The sequence below is a fragment of the Opisthocomus hoazin genome, chromosome 4 (genome assembly GCF_030867145.1).
Source record: "Opisthocomus hoazin isolate bOpiHoa1 chromosome 4, bOpiHoa1.hap1, whole genome shotgun sequence".
NCBI classification, from domain to species: domain Eukaryota; kingdom Metazoa; phylum Chordata; class Aves; order Opisthocomiformes; family Opisthocomidae; genus Opisthocomus; species Opisthocomus hoazin.
In genome coordinates, this window is record NC_134417.1 from 73,468,878 (window position 1) to 73,486,400 (window position 17,523).

Genomic DNA, 17,523 nt, shown 5'->3' on the forward strand with positions numbered 1-17,523 from the left:
TCTCTGCACTTCTACTCTTGAAATTCAGTTGGAAAAATATAAAAGAGACCATTTAAGACAAGGATATGTGTGGATGACAAACAAAATATGTCACAAAAAGGAAAAAAAAAGAGAGTAAGAATGCACAGATACAAAAACCTAGAAAATAAAATATTTCACAACCAGGGACAGTCCTGAGGTCAGCCATACACTGTTTACAATTTTGTTTCAGTAAGTTCACATATTCTTTTTCCTTTTAGCTTCCACACTTTACTTTCAATATTTTTTAGACTGTGCAGAGTACTGGACGAAATGTAAATTAAATTTCATTTTCAGCCATATTGTTATATTCCCTTCTATGGACTTGTTTTAATTCTCAAATTCATCTAATGACAGATTTTTCCTTTCAAGTAAAACGGTTTGTTAAATGCTGTATTTACATGAGGCAATGTCTTTTGTGTATAGATGTTAATTCCTTTCAGTATTCTATCTGCCTTAGCTCCATATTTTTTCCAGATACAAAAACATTTTTGTGGGGAAGTGGTAAAAAGGACGTTTATTTTTCCTACAGATAGCTGTAGCCACACAATTTCCTCCATACTACTGTGGCTTTTCATTCTTTTTTCCAACCTCCATTCACCAGCGGTGCTTGGCTCTACAAAGTCCCCACTATCATTTCGGATTTATGGAAGAAACAAACAGAAGGAAAAGCTTGCAGCACAGAGCATCCATTCTTCTTCCAAAATCTAAAGCTGAGAACATTTGTGAAAATACGACACTGTTTGATACTTTCAATAACATGTTCTTGTATTGTATGGTGCAGTTAAAAATGTTTTTTACTTAAATCCTACAGCCAGATCTTATTCACTGAAGACTGCTGCCACGTACTCAACTTTGCACAGGACATGGTATGAAAGCAACCCAAGATGTCAGAGCGACTGTTCCACTTACTCTGCCTCAGCCTTCTCATCCTGACTCTAATCTCTGGATACCCTAAAGGGCACTAAGTTCCTCCTGGACAGACTTAATGAACCTCAAGAATCACCAGCTTCATGCTTCCCTTGCCCAAGTCCGTTTAATCTGAACATAACTCACAGGCTATGCCATACTAGCCCATTCTCAGAAAACATTACCACAGCTTCAAACACCACTTCAGAGGTAATTTTGGTGAGACCACCTACAGAGAAAATATACTGTGTATCCCATGGTGCTGTGACAATCAGAACTAGTCTAACACATCGGATTGGTAAAGTCAGGAGCGAGCATGCGGTCTGCACTAATGCAGGTTTTCTGTGACAAGGAGCTGAGGAGGGTGAAGGGGATGAAAGGTCAGCTCTCACAAAACTGCCAAGGTAAAGACAGCCACAGTGAAAACTGCAAACTAGCTTTCCAATGCTCCCACAAGCTAACCTCTCATCTGTTCCCGCATCATCCCCATTCCCCTCCAACTGCTGTCTTCCTTTCACACGTGCCACATGTCCAAGCCTCCTTACATCTGAGCAGGAGCACGGTCCCTCTGGGCACATGAGAGTTTAAAGACTACAGTCTTTAAAATTTCTTTATATACCAATTATACTCCAGTGCAAAGTTGACTAGGGTAGTTTAATTCCACTGTTTTCTGGTCAACAACCTTTCGCAGGCTGTCCCTAACAAGCAGATGCTGGCATATAATAAGACAACTATTCCTACAGAGAATGTATCACCACAATCAGAGCAGGCTATCTTATGAAAAACATAATCTATGGAGCTCAGCTGAGTTCATATTTTTCTACCTGATACAATACAGTCAACATCACCAAGAAAGCAGTGAACATTCATTTTCAAATTAAATCAATAGATGATTGTGAGTACACAAAAAGCAGATGTGTTCAATCTCAGGATGTCACTTTTACATTGTCACTCCTCAGATTAGAGCTCTACTTTTAGCACAAAAAAGAACCCTTCACAAAAGCAGTGGGAAAAGAAAACAAGCTTCACCAGAAAACTTACACATTGTGAAGAACTTTAAAAGGTTTAGGTCAACTTTTAAATCAATTTGTATGAAAGAACACAAAATTAGTAATAAGCTTTAAGAAAAAACAGTCTTCCAGGTAAGGAGCGGGGCAATGGGCACAAACTGAAGCACAGGAAGTTCCATCTGAACATGAGGAAGAATTTCTTCTCTCTGAGGGTGACGGAGCACTGGAACAGGCTGCCCAGGGAGGTTGTGGAGTCTCTTTCTCTGGAGATATTCAAGACCCACCAGGACAAGGTCCTCTGCAGCCTGCTGTAGGTGACCCTGCTTTGGCAGGAGGGTTGGACTAGATGACCCACAGAGGTCCCTTCCAACCCCGAACATTCTGTGACTCTGTGATTCTGTGAGTCACAGGGACAACTACTGGCCAAGAGCAGGAAGTTTATGACTGGTAAGTTTGATGTGCCAAGATGAGCCAAGATGTGTTAGAAGCTGGAATGAACTTCATGTTTCATATTTATAAGTGAAAGACAGTCTTGGATACATAATCATGGGGTGGCAAGACAAGTGTTTGACAATGAAAATGCAGGAAACACAGTAGTTAGGTTATTAAAAACATTAAAAGACTATACACAAAAATATTGTTTTCAGTAATTTAGAATTACATTACCATACATATGGTCTTTACTGAGGACACCAAAACAAACGGAAATCTGTCATTTGCTACCTAACCTGACGAGTGTTTGACATTACATTCACAGTAATCTTTTCCACAGTATTTTGTATGTAGTTTTATAGTTTATTTTCAAAAAAACTGAGAAAGCAGGAATTCCATTAGATAGCACTGTACTGACACTCTGTGTTCTCTACTGGTGTGGAGCATTTAAACCCACAGATCTCTGTCCCCTGAGCTGACAAACTAAGAACAGGCTGTCATGTCCTTTGCCACACATCTCAGCCTGCCAGTCATGCCAGGCTCAAAATAGCTCTCCAGCAAAGTTAACACTTCTGCTATATCTTTCCCCAAACACTAATAGTTCTTTCTAAACTGATTTGTCCCAATTTCCATTTCCAGAATGTCCTACTTTCCTGTATGTCCGCTGAACAATAGCTAGTCCCAATTTCAATGCTTTTCCTTCTCAGCTGTCTTCAACTGCCTCTTTACATCTTCCTGCAAGTTTGTTTTCTGTCTCCTTCACACAGGAATCACCAGCAGCCTGTATACTGCCACTGCATTGATAGTACAGAAGGGAGAAATTCCCTATTCATATTTCAGGTATTTCAGCTTGGTCCAGTATGCAGCAGCCCAATGTCCAGCAGCAAATGCGGAGGCAATCCTGAATAGTCATCAGACAGCAAATTCTAGCCATGATATAATACTAAAGGAAATTAGACAGAGATCAATAGACAAACACTCATCTATCATATAAACCATCCTCATCTCCTGCCTCATTTCATGTTTTTTGACAACACTAACAAATACAGCAGAAAATAAAATGAAGTTATTCAAAGGAAAAAAAAACAGAAAAATTTTTAAAACTAAAGCAAAGTAATATATATTTTCCTTAGCCTTTGGAAAAGCTGCTCCAGGATGACAGCCAACATAGAGGTTTTCAGTTCCAAGTAGCAAAGTTAGACAAAAGTAGGCATTTAGAACAGAAAGCATTGGACAAACAATGCAACAGACAGCTCCATAAGGTCTAGTAGCAAAACCTGTGCCTCAGAGTTCACCTTTGAACTCCCTGCTCAGTACTGCTGAAAAGCTACTGCACTTGGTGGAGAAACAGAATCACAGAATCACAGAATAGTAAAGGTTGGAAGCGACCTCTGTGGGTCATCTAGTCCAACCCCCCTGCCAAACCAGGGTCACCTACAGCAGGCTGCACAGGACCTTGTCCAGGCGGGTCTTCAATATCCCCAGAGAAGGAGACTCCACAACCTCCCTGGGCAGCCTGTTCCAGTGCTCCGTCACCCTCAGAGGGAAGAAGTTCTTCCTCATGTTCAGACGGAACTTCCTGTGCTTCAGTTTGTGCCTATTGCCCCTTGTCCTGTCACTGGGCACTACTGAAAAGAGTTAGGCCCCATCCTTCTGACAACCACCCTTCAGATATTTGTAAGCATTTATAAGGTCCCCTCGCAGCCTTCTCTTCTTCAGGCTGAACAAGCTCAGCTCCCTCAGCCTCTCCTCGTAGGAGAGATGCTCCAGTCCCCTCGCCATTCTCGTAGCCCTCCGCTGGACCCTCTCCAGTATTTCCTCATCTTTCTTGAAGTGGGGGAGCCCAGAACTGGACAGAATCACAGAATGGTAGGGGTTGGAAGGGACCTCTGTGGGTCATCTAGTCCAACCCTCCTGCCGAAGCCAGGTCACCTACAGCAGGCTGCAGACACAGTACTCCAGATGGGGCCTCACTAGGGCAGTGCAGAGGGGAAGGAGAACCTCCCTCGACCTGCTGGCCACACTCCTCCGAATGCATCCCAGGATCCCGTCAGCTTTCTTGGCAGCCAGGGCACACTGCTGGCTCATGGTTAACCTGTCGTCCACCAGGACACCCAGGTCCCTCTCCACAGAGCTGCTCTCCAGCAGGTCCGCCCCAAGCCTGTACTGATGCATGGGGTTGCTCCTCCCCAGGTGCAGGACCCGCACTTGCCCTTGTTGAACCTCATCAGGTTCCTCTCTGCCCAACTCTCCAGCCTATCCAGGTCATGCTTAATGGCAGCACAGCCTTCCGGTGTATCCACCACTCCTCCCAGTTTGGTGTCATCAGCAAACTTGCTGAGGGTACATTCTAACTCTTCATCCAGATCGTTGATAAAGAAGTTAAAGTAGACTGGGCCCAATACTGAGCCCTGGGGGACACCACTAGTTACAGGCCTCCAAGTAGACTCAGCGCCGCTGATGACAACCCTCTGAGTTGTGCCATTCAGCCAGTTCTTAATCCACCTCACCGACCACTCATCCAGCCCACACTTCCTCAGCTTCCCTAGGAGGAAGTTATGGGAGACAGTGTCAAAAGCCTTGATGAATTCGAGGCAGACATCATCCATGGCTCTCCCCTCATCTACCCAGCCAGTCATGCCATCGTAGAAAGCTATCAGATTGGTCAGGCATGATTTCCCCTTGGTGAATCCATGCTGACTACTCCTGATAACCTTCTTTTCCTCCACTTGCTTCATGATGGCCTCCAGGATAAGCTGCTCCATCACCTTTCCCGGGATGGAGGTGAGGCTGACCGGCCTGTAGTTCCCTGGGTCCTCCTTCTTGCCCTTTTTGAAGATTGGAGTGACGTTGTCCCTTCTCCAGTCCTCGGGCACCTCTCCTGTCCTCCAGGACCTCTCAAAGATGATGGAGAGTGGCTCAGCAATGACATCCGCCAGCTCCCTCAGCACTCGTGGGTGCATTCCATTGGGGCCCATGGATTTGTGTGCATCCAGATCGCTTAAGCGATCCCTCACACAGTCCTCCTCGACCAAGGGAAAGTCATCCTCTCTGTAGGCTTCTTCTCTTACCTCCGGGGCCTGGGATTCCTGAGGGCCTGCCTTGGCACTGAAGACTGAAGCAAAGAAGGCATTCAGTAGCTCTGCCTTCTCTGCATCCTCCGTCACCAGGACACCCGCCTCATTCAGCAGCGGCCCCACGTTGTCCCTAGCCTTCCTTTTGCTGCTGATGTAGTTGAAGAAGCCCTTCTTGTTGTTTTTGACATCCCTTGCCAGTTTCAATTCCAGGTGGGCTTTGGTCTTCCTCGTCGCATCCCTGCATGCTCTGACCACATTCCTGTATTCTTCCCAAGTGGCCTGCCCCTCTTTCCACATTCCATGGACCCTTCTCTTCTGCCTGAGCTCTGCTAGAAGCTCCTTGTTCAACCATGCAGGTCTCCTGCCTCCTTTGCTAAATTTCTTTCTCAGGGGGATGCACCGCTCCTGAGCATGGAGGAAATGACGTTTAAACAGCGACCAGCTCTCTTGGACCCCCCTGCCTTTGAGAGCCCTGGCCCACGGGATTCCTCCCAGTAGCTCCCTGAAGAGGGAAAAGTTAGCCCTCCTGTTAGTCCAAGGTTTTGATCCTGCTTATCGCCCTGCTTCCTCCACGCAGGATCCTGAACTCCACCATTTCATGGTCACTGCAGCCAAGTCTACCTCCAACCTTCACATCCTCCACCAGTCCCTCCTTGTTTGTTAATACAAGGTCCAGCAGAGCGCCTTTCCTTGTTGGTTCCTCCACCACTTGCATTAGAAAGTTATCATCAATGCTCTGTAGGAACCTCCTGGATTGCACCTGCCTAGCTGTATGGTCCTCCCAGCTGATGTCTGGGTGGTTGAAGTCCCCCATGAGAACCAGGGCCTGTGACTATGAGGCTGCTTGCAGCTGCCTGTAGAAGGCCTCATCAACTTCCTCCTCCTGGTCAGGTGGCCTCTAGTACACACCCACCGTAATGTCACCCTTATGAGCCTGTCCCTTAATTCTAACCCATAAGCTCTCAACTCGTTCCTCATTTGCCCCCAAGCCAAGCTCAAAACTGTCTACACAATGAAAGAAGGGATAGTCACCAGCAATGGAAACAGATAGCTGTAGCAAAACTAGACTGAAGACGAGAAATTGCAAACTTTCTACCGATCACTTTTGACATGGATGAGGTATGGAGCCACCATTACTGAAGAGCTATACTGATTTTATCTGTATTGTTGGTTTTAGAAGAGAACTTGTTTACCATTGTTTTGAACAAACATACTACTTAACAAATTTTATTACTTTACATCCAGTCAAACAAACAAACAAACAAAATTAGTATTTGTCTTCAATTCTCACTGTGTTACAAACACAATGACTGTAGTCTATTCCTATCCAGATCAGTATATTAACAGTAATATATGTTGCTTTGGCTGACCATTATTATTTCCAATGAAAATAAAATCTTGGCAAGTACTGTGACTTCATTCAAGGTGCTTTAGTAAATCACATGAAATCTTGGAGAGGATGAGAGTAAACCCTGTCACCACTGGGTATATTAAAATACAATAAGTAAGACCAACAGTGTGATTTTTTCATTTATCATACTGTACTTTTAAACGAAAAGAACCCCTGAAGGTGCCTTCTCTTGTTAACAACATGCTTGTTCTCAATTTAAACAAAGAAAATTAAGATTGTACTTCTGGTCACATTTAGTGCTTCCTGGGTACATCCTACTACAATGCACAAATGCAGCACTAGGACAGGAAGAGACCACAGCCACATTAATCTAACTTTAACCCAATAGCTTTGGCCTTCCCCCAGCTCTCTCTCCCTGCTTCCTCTCTGAATCTCTCATTAACTACTCTCTTTTTTTCTTTCTGTCCGTTAAAAAACAAATCAAGTCTGAAAGCTATGAATCAAGAATGCTTCAATGTCACCGGATCACCGCAGTATCTCTGGATACGGTTAATTTTCCTACTTGAGCACCCCCATTTCTATAATTATGTTTATACTCTTCTTAATTGATATCACACTATCTGACTGAATTGCAAAGTATGCTTTCAGATTTTATTGAGACATTGCTGAGTAGTCCTGATCTGCAATTATGTCTCCACGGTGCTAGGTCATAAGAGCTGCCAAAAATCCCTCCCCCATGAACAGCTTATATTCTAAATACAACATTTCAGCCTTTATCAAATCCTGAACTTCACCATTGTTTATCTTCAGTGCTCTACAATTGTACTGCACAATTTGGGTTCTCCTAAGCATAAACATGAAAGCGTAATAATTCATTTACATTTCTATAGCATTCCTCATCATACGATGCCAACACCTCTTTGATGTGAATGGCAGCTTCTGCATCAGATGGGGATTTTTTTCCTCACCTAGGAAGATTATGAGTTGTCCGAGATCACAGAAAAGTCCATGGAAGACCAGGAAACCTATCCGAGTCTTTGAACACAGGACTGCGCTTCCTCTTTCCCAGTGTTTTCTTTCTGGCCAACAGTATATGAAATTCAAAGCTACAGCTGTATTCAAAACATCCAAGAGCACAAAGTCCATCTGTATGCCTCCCATTACCTACCAGTTTGGGATCTTTTTTTAATTTATTGTCCTAACTCTGCTTTGGATTTGAAAAATTTTCTCCCACTTACTCTCCTTCTGTATTTCTAAACTTCTATAAAGTCTATGGAAAGAAAATTTAAAAAAAAAGGATGGAACAAAATGACTGTGAACTGTCTTGCCTTCTCAGCATTTTACTGGTGTCCTTGAAAAAACAAGGCAAAAAGACGATAATCTTAACATACTAACGTCAGAATAAATCTCTTGTCTCTGCTGACTGGGTTCCATTTCTTGAAACATTTTTCCACACAAGCAGTGGCATATGAAACTAATTCCTTCTTTCATAATTCTGTATAACACTACATATTTTTTCCCCCATGAAGTATATATATAAAAAAAAAAAAACAAAACACTATCTCCCAACTCAAACAGAGAAATGTCAAGAAGTTAAATTCAGAATGAAGATCTGTAAATTGTGGGTCTCAAAAGTGCTGTTTAATTTTAGAAACTATCATATCAGCAGTCTTGGAACACCCAAGTAGGAGACGCAGTTTTATTAATATTCCACAGAATAGGTTACACATAAGTAACACACATTGCCCAAAATGCAATCAAGTCATTCCCCTTAGGAATGGGACCTGTTTTCAAGCTTTCTCCAAGAAAAACAAATTTGGACCATATACAATACTAACTATTGCACGCTGATACAAGAACTCTGCATCGATATCAATCACTGTAATTTCTTTTAAAAGTTACAATGCAGGCTTACTTTCCCCTTTAGGCATCTCAATAAGGGAAGAGAGTCACTGGTAATGACTATATTTCCTATTCTGTTGTCTATAGAAATGCCAGCTGATGCCAAAATGACATGGAATAAGTGACCACAAACTGTCAAACTCAACTAAAAGATCAATGAAGTGAGCAAATACTACAAAAGATGTGTTCCACTTAATTCATAGTTCAACAGATTGGAAAAATATCATTAACACTAACACTACTGAAAAGGCAAATATAAATCATACTTTCCTCTTTTTTGTGTTAGATGCACCTTAAAGTAATTGCTTTTCCTTCACTGTGCTGTTAAACACAACAGTTTTCAAAACCTCTATAAGAGCAATAGAAAAGAAACTGCCTTCAACTTGGGCTCAGGTGATAGGCATAGTAAATGGACATTGTAAACATGCATTAATAAAACTAAAGAAATATTTCTGTGGAGGCTATTCTACTGACTATTGAAACTTCAGCCAGCAATGGAAACAACATTGTTACATTTTCTCCAACCCCTGTCAATGTACTTAACTGGAGAGGAAAATACTAGAAGTCCTTAAAAGTGAAGAAAACATAGTACCAAAAACCTCAGGTTCCCAAGCAAAGCTGTGTTAAACTGGAGTTATGACTGAAAGTTTCACTCAGTGACCCAGGAGTTAACTGATTCTTTTCACCAGTCTCAGAAAAGATAAGGTCTGATTTCCCACCGGCTTTTGTTCTTCAGACATGCAATCTGTACCAACTGTGAAGTCAGTTCTCCAAAGACTTGCACGCCATTCCTGTACCTCTGGACCTACCCCAGCCTTCCCCATATCCCATCCACAACTTAAGCAACAAACAGCCAGGGCTGTGCCTGGTCCACATTCCCCCCAGGCTAAAAAACCCAGCAATAGTAGTTCTAATTATCCCAAAATAAAATATACACATAGAATATTCAGAGTTACAGTTAAACTGTTTAACTGTAAATTTAAATTTTCAGCCAAGAGACCACTGTGATACTTATTCTTAATTTTTGGCCTATGAAAACTCATAAAATTTCATACAGTAATTCTCGCATCACAGTATATACCATAAATAAACAAATGCATTTTTCTGTAACTACATCTAAAAATGAAAAGCCTTAATCTACATTTATTTTGTTAACATTTAATAAATTTTGACCTGACAGTGACAAGGGCCATGGCTTTGCTAGACAAAATACTAGGGCTGAGTAATTTATATTCATACTGTCGGTTGCAATTAGTAGAGTTTTTGCTTGGGGGAAGAACAAGAGAAATATACTTCTTGTGGCATGGACCTCATATTTTCCAGCAATCTCAATCTATTTCCATTCATTTTCCAGTATTTTCCTTGCAAAAAAAATATTTCATAAAGAGGAAAATGAACTTACGGCTCTAATTCTGCTTGGAATTCTGAGTAACAATTTTTCACATGCCTAGGGATTTCCACCACTGTCAGTAGAGCACAATATAAGTACATATTCTTATATATAGAAATGTATGCAACAGCAGAGATCAAATTACCTTTAATTATAGGGATTTCTACTTAACCGTAATCATATCAACAAGTATGCAGGAACAGAATACAGCCCAAGAATCTTTAGAGTAACTTAAAGCATGTAACTACTTTGTTTTAGCTTTAGAAGGTGGCAAAATATTTTCTTCTCATAGGAATTATACAAGACTTCTGTTTTCGTAGTCTTTACAGCTACAGTCCTGCAATGAGTTCCACACAGGTAAAGATCTGCCTTTACGCAAGGTACTAGAGACTTGACAGTACAGGCAAAATCGTCCACCCATATGAATTCCCTCACACCAGCAGTTCTTAACACCATGATGAAAACTGTATGCAATAGGAAACAATAAAGGCAAATTATCTAATTTGAAGGAAAAAAATACATGTCTATTATTGGTATATACTAGAAATTGTCTCTGTAATTTTCACTAATAGAGAGATTGCTCCATGGATAGAAACAGACCTGGTTTAAGCCTCTCTAAAAACAAAACACTCATATCAATACAGGCTTGGGGGATGAAGGGATTGAGAGCAGCCCTGCCAAGAAGGACTTGGGGGTACTGGTGGATTACAAGCTTGACATGAGTCAACAATGTGTGCTCACAGCCCAGAAGGCCAACCATATCCTAGGCTGCATCAAAAGAAGTGTGGCCAGCAGGTCGAGGGAGGGGATTCTACCCCTCTACTCAGCTCTGGTGAAACCACACCTGGAGTCCTGCATCCAGCTCCGGAGATCCCAGCACAGAAAGACATGGAGCTGTTGGAGCAGGGCCAGAGAAGGGCCACAAAAACAATCGGAGGGATGGAACACCTCTCTTGTGAGGAAAGGCTGAGAGAGTTGGGGTTGTTCAGCCTGGAGAAGAGAAGGGTGCGGGGAGACCTTATAGCAACCTTCCAGTACTTAAAAAGGGCCTATAGGAAAGATGGGGAAAATCTTTTTAGTAGTGTCTGTTGTGACAGGACAAGGACTAATGGTTTTAAACTAAGGGAGGGTAGATTTAGACTGGATATAAGGAAGAAATTTTTTACCACGAGGGTGGTGAAACACTGGAATGTGTTGCCCAGAGTGGCAGTGGAGGCTCCATCCCTGGAAACATTCAGGGTCAGGCTGGACAGAGCAACTGGTCTAGCTGAAGATGACCCTACTCACTGCAGTGGGGTTGGACTAAATGACCTTTAAAGGTCCCTTCCAACCCAAAGCATTCTATGATTCTATATTCTACTTACTCAAACTACTAGTATGTTATACATGATTCACAAAATAATGACTTGCATTTTGCAACAGTTATGCATGAAACAGCCAGAGTGCCAACCAGCAGGGACTTCAGAGGAATCCTCTGACTGTGCAGAAAATAAAAGCCTGATGCCCACTTCTGATTCCAGCTCACAAGAAACAAATAACCCCAGCCACTACCCCATGGAATTTAATTGATTTTTATTTGTCTCTATGAGAGAATGTTTTTCATTATGGTCAAAATGCAATGTATGTCTCCATGTTCGCCACTGATTCTATAAAAATACTGTCTTTATTGCTTTCTAAGGGAAAATTCATATCCCTACGAGCAATTAAATTGGTAACAGAGGGTCAACACAAGTATCTCTTGTTATCAACAGTTACAAGCACAATAAGCATCTCAGCACACTCTTAAACCACTTCCTCTCTCTTCTTGGAGAACATTTTAATTGCATAAATTCAATACTTATGCAGCCGTTTATTCCGATGCTAATGTTTTGAAAATCAGAGCTCATACTACAAAAACCCCATTTGATGAAAAGGTAATTTGCATGAAAAATGCCAAAAGGCATATACAAAGTGGTATTTCGGATACCAAAACAAAATCAGGAAGTCCCTGCAAAATGAATTTCATCTATTATCTACATAAAACCAGATTATAATAGGACAATTTTTCTCTGTAGCAAAATGCACTGAAAGTGCAGCATAACTTATATTTAAGAAGTTTAATATAATTCCAGTATTATCTCACATATTGTCTTTGAACTGACCAATGAAACACTAAAATTCTTCTCACTTTTACTCTTTGTTATAACTAGCACCAAAAAAGTACTAGAAAAAACTGCAAATAGTCTTTGGCAAACATTTTTCTTTTATTTCCATTTTTACCACATAAAGATATGGGGGATAAAAAACTCTCCCTCTATCTCTGTTGTCTTTTATCTCCCTATTTTCATCATTCATGAAAAGGGGAAAAGGAGACGGACACTTTTGCCTAAATTTTACCTTTTTCTTTTAAAAACTCAGGTAGAAAAATGGAATTGTTTTCTACAAACAGAATGGAAGAACCCAATATTAACGACAAGCAAATAAAGGCACAAATGACAGATATAACACAATGAAGGTACTATTTAAATACCCTTCTTAACTTTACTTGAAGCGTCATCTTGGACATTGAGTAATCAGCAAATATTTGAGATTTTTTTTCTGAACATAACAAACTAGGAATTGTTTTGAAAATGTACTCACACCTTTAAAGCCCTTTCAAATTATTAACAAAGTTGCTATAGAGGACAATTTTCTGCTAAGTGGCCTACCCCTAATCTCCCGTATCTCAGTCTCCATTACCTGAAGAACTCCAGCCTCAAACAGCTGTACAGCTCTACATCCCCTGTAGCCACAAGTAGCAGCTTCACTGATGTACTGAGCAGCCCCACTACGCAGCAGGTGTTTAGAAGCCATAAAGCCCTTTGAAGTTGCAGAAATCTCAAAAACTGAAACTTTTCTGTTTCTTCAAGGTGCTCTCGGTACGTGTATCAGACAACTCCAGTTCCAGGCTGGGGCAGAATTTTGCCACATGACAAAGGCAGGAGAAAGGCCACTAGAAAACTCTTAGGCGTTCACAGTCCTTATAAGCAGGATCCACATTTAGCCTACGTACAGACCAATGAAAAAGGACCAGATGATATTTCAGGAGAATTTGCTGAATACCCTACGTGAGGAGACACATGTCCTCCATTCAGCATTAATTCTGCCCACAATAATGCACCACAACTTTGGCACAGCTTGAACCAAAATTCTCAAGGCACTAGCGCAATTTCTTACAACACAAGAATCAACAATGAACATTAAGGGTGGAGGAGCACTAAAGGCTGTAAAATTTTAATTATTTGTCTGATATGGCTCTTAGGCCTCCCAGTGTCTTTCAGACAAGGACTAGATCATCATCTTAACCTCGCCTTCCTTGAAACTACGTTCAGGTACACAGCAATTGTATTAAAGCAAATTAAAACCTAATTTAATTAAATCAGCTAAACTTTTTGCATGGGGGCTCTTAAACCACTTTCAGCAGTATGAGAAGTACTTTCGCTACCCACCTCCATTAGCTTCCTAGCTCCTGGAGCTAATATTAAACATAAGAGTGAAGTTTCATGATTCTCTTAAACCAATTCAGAACTTCTTTATCACTTAACAGAGCAATCCTGTCCTCTCCCAGTCTTGCCACACAAGTCACAAGTGTTTACTTCCAGCACAGATGGATGGGAACGTATCTGCCACTGTCACAGCAGGCAGCAGTAGCACCTCTTTAAACACCAAAATAATGTTGGATCAGCTCAAGATGACTGTCACATCACAGACTGAAATGCATCCTTCTGGTCAACCATCAGCCCTGCATGCACAATGACCCTTGCAGAATAGTAAGTGTTTCACTTCTGTGAAATCTGTTCTCTGCCACCCTTAACTTCTGGCAAATGTAGGCAAACTCTTCTTCAATCTACCTGCTCTGTAACATTTTGACCAGTTTGCTTGCCATAAATCCCCAAACTGCTGAAAAAGATGAGCTTTTGCTCAGAGAAACATAAGCATGACTTAGCCTTTGCAATAACAAATGATAACTTTTTCTGACAAACCCCATGGTTAATAATCTTTATTCTTGAAAACATGTACTTTCATTTCTAACTTAAGATTCATCTTCCAGATGCTAGATCTTGGTTTTATTTTCTTTTACACATAGAATTTCTTTCTACAATCAAATATCCTCTTTCTTCACGAGATCCTTCAAAATCATTAAATATTCTCAGTATTTTATTCAAAAACAATGAAAGGATTATCCTCTCTAAGGACTACACTCTTGTCTTAGATCAACCCTTTAGTATTTCTCTAAACCTCCTCTAGCTTACTGGGCTTTTCAAGTGCATCCATCAGATCTGAAACTGTGCTTCTACAGAGGAATATTAATACTAATATAGAAAGAGACAATGACCTCTACAGGTTTATACCTAAAAGGACTCTTGCAGTCCCTGCATAAGCAGCTGATGCCCATCTTGCAAATCATTTTAGTATCTTCCCTACTAAAGTAGCCACATCCCAACTCACATTCAAGCACCATATTGTTAGGTTTTCTATTTGTTTGTTTGTTCCAGGAACTGACTTTGCTGAGGGAAATGGATAGCTCTAATAACTTAAATGCTGAAATACTAAAAAAGTGTGTTCAAAAGTAGGGGTAACAGTGAATGAGAAAAGAAGGTGGTATTTCATAACAATCTGCCTGCTTTGTTTATGTAAGAAAGATAAAATGACATCTATATAAAAATACATCATAGAAATAACAAGCTGATTGGAATCTCTTTATTCACCATTTCTTTGCTTTATTGATTAATTTATCTTGGCCAAGATGATAAGGAATGCAATATCCATTGATCTAAGGAATCCTACCCATACATAATAAGGGAACAAATCACAGGACAAAAGCAGATTATCCAGGACCTAAGAAAATAATCATTAACTTCAGGTATTTGTATATTGTCAAAGAAGTTCTGCAATATTTACCACTCCTTACAGCACAATATAAATCATAAGCAACATATTATAATCAGTATGCATCCACTGGAATTTCACAACTAGTGCTTAATATAAAATAACAATTTCCCCATCTGCAACAAAAAGCATAATCAAATTCTAGCTCAGCTGCTGTTACAGTGGTCAGGACGCTTACAATGCCTGTGAATATGTTACAAGTCAATCACAAAGTCAAAAGAGAAAGAGACCTAAGGGCAAAAATAAAGGCTTACCAATCACAGTAAGGCTGGGCACAGCAATAACTTCGAACAGCCCTTCTTAACTTTTGTTCCTTTTCAGACTCTAAGGGTGCCCCAAGTTTGCTGGGCTCCTTGTAGATGCTCCAAGAAACTGTACTTCCTGGTTATCACAGATGCTGTTCATCTCTGTGCAAGCCATTCATGCTGCATTATACCTTGCTTAACTTCTATACAGTGTCCTTCAGTTCAGCTGGGATAGGGTTAATTTTCACAAGAAGCTGATTGGGCTGACCCAAATCAGCCAATCAGATGGGATATTCTACACCATGTGATGTCATGCTCAGTATTTAAGTGGGGAGCTGGCTGAAGGAGGGGCCTTTTGCTACTCAGGAGCAAGCTGAGCATTGGGAGGTGAGAACACTGCATGTTGTGTATGCTTTTTATTAGTGTTATTGATTGTTGTTTTCTTCTCACTTTGCCATTCTGTTAAACTGTTCTCATCCCAACCCACGAGTTTTGCCTTTTCCTTCTGATTCTCCTCCCCATCCCACTAGGGAGGGGGAAGGAATGAGAGAGTAACTTCGTGATTCTTTGTTGCAAATTGAGGGAAAACCACAACACACAGTCAGCAGAATTTCAAAAGAGAAAGTCAATTATTTATGTGCTGAAAGACCCAACAACAGTGTAAGTAGGAAAGACCTTATAAATAGCATATATTTCTCTAGTTCTCTCTGGCCTTACAGTCATCAAAGATTATAAACAAATGAAAGTAAAGCCTAAGCACTGGCAAGAGCAAGTCAGACAGTTTAAAGATGAGATGCTCTAGGGATGTTAGGGATGCTCTAAGAAAACAATTACAATCCTTCCTAATTCCAAAAGGAGTGATAGTAAGAGAAGAGGAGCAAGTCTGACTTTACATGCAGTGCAAGCCACAGTGAGCACATGGAGATGATACACAAATCCCCTGAAAGACAGCAAAAATATCAACAAAATAGCCATAGAAATGGGATGGAATACCAGTATGATGAAACTCTTGCCTTCAGCAGTCGAGAGTGTCTCCTTCTCATACAGATGTACACTTGTGTGTGGCTTGCTTCCATCTCTCCGCATAGCACAAGAATGCATTTTGGACTCAAAAACCCTTCACTGAATTCAAACTGTTGGGTCACATTAAAAAATTTTGGTCTGAGGATGGTAAGCAGTTTGGCACAGAATGAGAAGATACAACCACGCTGCAGAAGAAGAGAGAAGGCCTAAAGTCCTTTCAAATATGTGTGGGAGAAAACACCTCCAGGCCCCAAATCCAATCAGCCCAATGCTAAGAAGAACTGAGCAAGACACAACAGGACTGCATTTAAGACAGTGTTCTCTGTAGTATCTAAAAGCATTGATCCAGGCCATGTCATCTCTGAATAAAACCATAGACTGCATTTAACTATCTATAGGAAGTTACAGGTTATTTAAATCTGCAGCTGCAAGACCTTGTCATATCCTTGTCAGGACTGCTGTCAAGTCCCAGCTTTTCTGATATCTCTTCCTTGTGTAAATATGTATATGCAGTACTAAAACCATTTCTTACAGTTGAATGAGTAGTTGGCACTCCAACAGCTTAACATTGATTTTACAGTCCCTAGGATCATTTCTGTTGTCCTCCCTTGAACTCTACCCAGAGGTCCCAAAACTACCTCACCTGGGGACACAATACTCTAGTATCAGCCCTGATTCTATACAACCTCTGCTGAGTACATTCCCCTCCTTCTACCCAGCATTGTTCTCACTGTACCTCCAAGGAAATTAGCGCATCTGGCCCAGTGCTATAATGAGAGAAGCAAGTAACCAGAATGAATTCCACATTCTCCTGGTTTTCAGATCCAACTCTCAACCTGTGATAAGTATCATTTGCTTTTCAGATTCATAAACCTATTATTTTACATCTGACTTTTAAAAATAAGTATTTTCAGACTTTGACTATTTAAACCAGAACGTGAAATCACTCTATAAAGGTACTTGTTGAAAGTTCACCAAGTTTCCTTTTACTTCTGCTATTATTTAACTTTGTAACTGCAGAATTTACCTCATCTCCCTAGAGTACCAATAAAAATACTTCATGTCTTTGACCAAGGACTAGCACCTGGGGAAACTACTAAAAGTATCCCATTTGAGATACCCCTTTGACAACAACTACATCTTGAAATCTGCCAGTTAGCCATCTAACATATGCCCAGCTAATCACAGACAACAAACCCTCTTTAAACAGTCATGTGGTCCAGCTTCAGATACCTTGAGAGAGTAGGATGGACACATC